The following is a 5,519-nucleotide window of genomic DNA, read 5'->3' on the forward strand; positions in this document are numbered from 1 at the left end:
CTGATATCTTCAGACTGATATCTTCGGATTCTATATCCTCCTGACAAAAGTCCATATTTGACATACTGAATTTTTTTCTGGCCAAGGAATATTCGAAACTTGGGCTTTCTATACATACTCATAGACTCCTTCTGATGCATCATAAGCCATATATATGTCCATATCTGACCTTTTGAACTTCTTTGTGGTCAAAGGGTCCTCAAAATCTTTCAAACTATATAAAGTTATAGAATGCTTTTTATGATAAATCAGCTATTCAGAGGTCCCCTTTTGACCTCCTGAACATATTTCTGGCCAAAGAGTCCTCGATCTTGGGCTTTCTATACATACTCATAGACTCCTTCTGATGCATCACAAGCCATATAGATGTCCATATCTGACCTTTTGAACTTATTTCTGGTTAAAGGGTCCTCAAAATTTTTCAAACTATATAAAGTTATAGAATCCTTTTGATGATAAATTAGCTATTCTGAGGTTTTGACCTCCTGAACATATTTCTGGCCAAAGAGTCCTCGATCTTTGGCTTTCTATACATACTCATAGACTACTTCTGATGCATCATAAGCCATATAGATGTCCATATCTGACCTTTTGAAATTATTTGTGGTCAAAGTGTCCTCAAAAATGTTTAAACTCTATAAAGTTATAGAATCCTTTTGATGATAAATCAGCTATTCAGAGGTTTTGACCTCCTGAACATATTTCTGGCAAAAGAGTCCTCGATCTTGGGCTTTCTATATATACTCATAGACTCCCTCTGATGCTTCAAAAGCCATATAGATGTCCATATCTGATCATTTGAACTTATTTCTGTTCAAGGGTCCTCAAAATTTTTCAAACTATATAGTTATAGACTCTTTCTGATGATAAATCAGCTATTCAGAGGTCCCCTTTTGACCTCCTGAACATATTTCTGGCCAAAGAGTCCTCGATCTTGGGCTTTCTATACATACTCATAGACTCCTTCTGATGCTTCAAAAGCCATATAGATGTCCATATCTGACCTTTTGAACTTATTTGTGGTCAAAGTGTCCTCAAATTTTTTCAAACTATATAAAGTTATAGACTCCTTTTGATGATAAATCAGCTATTCAGAGGTTTTGACCTCCTGAAGATATTTCTGGCCAAAGAGTCCTCGATCTTGGGCTTTCTATACATACTCATAGACTCCTTCTGATGCTTCATAAGCCATATAGATGTCCATATCTGACATTTAGAACTTATTTGTGGTTAAAGTGTCCTCAAAATTGTTCAAACTATATAAGGTTATAGACTCCTTTTGATGATAAATCAGCTATTCAGAGGTTTTGACCTCCTGAAGATATTTCTGGCCAAAGAGTCCTCGATCTTGGGCTTTCTATACATACTCATAGACTCCTTCTGATGCCTTATAAGCCATATATATGTCCATATCTGACATTTTGAAATTATTTGTGGTCAAAGTGTCCTCAAAATTTTTCAAACTATATAAAGTTATAGAATCCTTTTGATGATAGATCAGCTATTCAGAGGTTTTGACCTCCTGAAGATATTTCTGGCCAAAGAGTCCTCGATCTTGGGCTTTCTATACATACTCATAGACTCCTTCTGATGCTTCATAAGCCATATAGATGTCCATATCTGACCTTTAGAACTTATTTGTGGTTAAAGTGTCCTCAAAATTGTTCAAACTATATAAAGTTATAGACTCCTTTTGATGATAAATCAGCTATTCAGAGGTTTTGACCTCCTGAAGATATTTCTGGCCAAAGAGTCCTCGATCTTGGGCTTTCTATACTCATAGACTCCTTCTGATGCCTTATAAGCCATATATATGTCCATATCTGACCTTTTGAAATTATTTGTGGTCAAAGTGTCCTCAAAATTTTTCAAACTATATAAAGTTATGGAATCCTTTTGATGATAGATCAGCTATTCAGAGGTTCTGACCTCCTGAACATATTTCTGGCCAAAGACTCCTCGATCTTGGGCTTTCTATACATACTCATAGACTCCCTCTGATGCTTCAAAACCCATATAGATGTCCATATCTGATCATTTGAACTTATTTCTGTTCAAGGGTCCTCAAAATTTTTCAAACTATATAAAGTTATAGACTCTTTCTGATGATAAATCACATATTCAGACATCCCCTTTTGACCTCCTGAACATATTTCTGGCCAAAGAGTCCTCGATCTTGGGCTTTCTACTCATACTCATAGACTCTTTCTGATGCTTCATAAGCCATATATATGTCCATATCTGACCTTTTGAACTTATTTGTGGTCAAAGTGTCCTCAAAATTTTTCAAACTATATAAAGTTATAGACTCCTTTTGATGATAAATCAGCTATACATGGGTCCCCTTTTGATCTTCTGAACATATTTCTGGCCAAAGAGTCCTCGATCATGGGCTTTCTATATATACTCATAGACTCCCTCTGATGCTTCAAAACCCATGAACATGTCCATATCTGATCATTTGAACTTATTTCTGGTCAAGGGTCCTCAAAATTTTTCAAACTATATAAAGTTAGAGACTCTTTCTGATGATTAATCAGCTATTCAGAGGTCCCCTTTTGACCCACTGAACATATTTCTGGCCAAACAGTCCTAAAAGATTAATACAATACATTCAGACTGTTATCTTCGGATGTTCGGAAGTCCATATTTGACATACTGAATTTTTTTCTGTCTAAGGAGTATTCAAAACTTGGGCTTTCTATACATACTCCTTCTTATGCATCGTAAGCTATATAGATGTCCATATCTGACCTTTTGAACTTATTTGTGGTCAAAGTGTCCTCAAAATTTTTCAAACTATATAAAGTTATAGAATCCTTTTGATGATAAATCAGCTATTCAGAGGTTTTGACCTCCTGAACATATTTCTGGCCAAAGAGTCCTCGATCTTGGGCTTTCTATACATACTCATAGACTCCTTCTGATGATTCATAAGCCATATAGATGTCCATATCTGACCTTTTGAACTTATTTGTGGTCAAAGTGTCCTCAAAATTGTTCAAACTATATAAAGTTATAGACTCCTTTTGATGAGAAATCAGCTATTCAGAGGTTTTGACCTCCTGAATATATTTCTGGCCAAAGAGTCCTTGATCTTGGGCTTTCTATACATACTCATAGACTCCTTCTGATGCATCATAAGCCATATAGATGTCCATATCTGACCTTTTGAAATTATTTGTGGTCAAAGTCTCCTCAAAATTTTTCAAACAATGTAAAGTTATAGAATTCTTTTTATGATAAATCAGCTATTCAGAGGTCCCCTTTTGACCTCCTGAACATATTTCTGGCCGAAGAGTCCTTGATCTTTGGTTTTCAATGCATAACTCATAGACTCCTTTTGATGCATCATAAGCCATATAGATGTCCATATCTGACGTTTTGAAATTATTTGTGGTCAAAGTGTCCTCAAAAGTGTTCAAACTATATAAAGTTATAGAATCCTTTTGATGATAAATCCATATAGAACATATTTCTGGCCAAAGAGTCCTAAAAGATTAATACAATACTTTCAGACTGATATCTTCGGATGTTATATCCTCCTGACAAAAGTCCATATTTGACATCCTGAATTTTTTTCTGACCAAGGAGTATTCAAAACTTGGGCTTTCTATTAATACTCCTTCTGATGCTTCATAAGCCTATGTCCATATCTGACCTTTTGAACTTATTTGTGGTCAAAGTGTCCTCAAAATGTTTCAAACTATATAAAGTTATAGAATCCTTTTGATGATAAATCAGCTATTCAGAGGTTTTGACCTCCTGAACATATTTCTGGCCAAAGAGTCCTCGATCTTGGGCTTTCTATACATACTCATAGACTCATTCTGATGCATCATAAGCCATATAGATGTCCATATCTGACCTTTTGAACTTATTTGTGGTCAAAGTGTGGCTATCTTTATCTATCTTTATATAGTTTGAAAAATTTTGAGGACACTTTGACCACAAATAAGTTCAAAAGGTCAGATATGGACATCTATATGGCTTATGAAGCATCAGAAGGAGTCTATGAGTATGTATAGAAAGCCCAAGATCGAGGACTCTTTGGCCAGAAATATGTTCAGGAGGTCAAAAGGGGACCTCTGAATAGTTGATTTATCTTCAAAAGAATTCTATAACTTTATATAGTTTGAAAAATTTTGAGGACACTTTGACCACAAATTAGTTCAAAAGGTCAGATATGGACATCTATATGGCTTATGAAGCATCAGAATGAGTCTATGAGTATGTATAGAAAGCCCAAGGTCAAGGACTCTTTGGCCAGAAATATGTTCAGGAGGTCAAAAGAGGACCTCTGAATAGCTGATTTATCATCAACAGAATTCTATAACTTTATATATTTTGAAAGATTTTGAGGACCCTTTGACCACAAATAAGTTCAAAAGGTCAGATAATGACATATATATGGCTTATGATGCATCAGAAGGAGTCTATGAGTATGTATAGAAAGCCCAAGATCGAGGACTCTTTGGCCAGAAATATGTTCAGGAGGTCAAAAGGGGCCCCATGAATAGCTGAAGTAACATCAAAAGGAGTCTATAACTTTATTGAATAATTTTGAGGACACTTTGACCACAAATAAGTTCAAAAGGTCAGATATGGACATCTATATGGCTTAAGAAGCATCAGAAGGAGTCTATGAGTATGTATAGAAAGCCCAAGATCGAGGACTCTTTGGCCAGAAATATGTTCAGGAGGTCAAAAGAATAACTGATATTCTGAATAACTGATTTATCATCAAAAGAATTCTATAACTTTATATAGTTAGAAAAATTTTGAGGACACTTTGACCACAAATAAGTTCAAAAGGTCAGATATGGACATATATATGGCTTATGAAGCATCAGAAGGAGTCTATGAGTATGTATAGAAAGCCCAAGATCGAGGACTCTTTGGCCAGAAATATGTTCAGGAGGTCAAAATGGGACCTCTGAATAGCTGATTTATCCTAAAAATAATTCTATAACTTTATATAGTTTGAAAAATTTTGAGGACACTTTGACCACAAATAAGTTCAAAAGGTCAGATATGGACATCTATATGGCTTATGATGCATCAGAAGGAGTCTATGAGTATGTATAGAAAGCCCAAGATCGAGGACTCTTTGGCCAGAAATATGTTCAGGAGGTCAAAAGGGGACCTCTGAATAGCTGATTTATCATCAAAACAATTCTATAACTTTATATAATTTGAAAAATTTTGAGGAAACTTTGACCACAAATAAGTTCAAAAGGTCAGATATGGACATCTATATGGCATATGATGCATCAGAAGGCGTCTATGAGTATGTATAGAAAGCCCAAGATCGAGGACTCTTTGGCCAGAAATATGTTCAGGAGGTCAAAACTTCTGAATAGCTGATTTATCATCAAAAGGATTCTATAACTTTATATAGTTTTAAAAATGTTGAGGACACTTTGACCACAAATAAGTTCAAAAGGTCAGATATGGACATATATATGGCTTATGATGCATCAGAAGGAGTCTATGAGTATGTATAGAAAGCCCAAGAT

This window comes from Squalius cephalus, assembly GCF_949319135.1.
Source record: "Squalius cephalus genome assembly, chromosome: 7".
In the NCBI taxonomy this organism is placed as follows: domain Eukaryota; kingdom Metazoa; phylum Chordata; class Actinopteri; order Cypriniformes; family Leuciscidae; genus Squalius; species Squalius cephalus.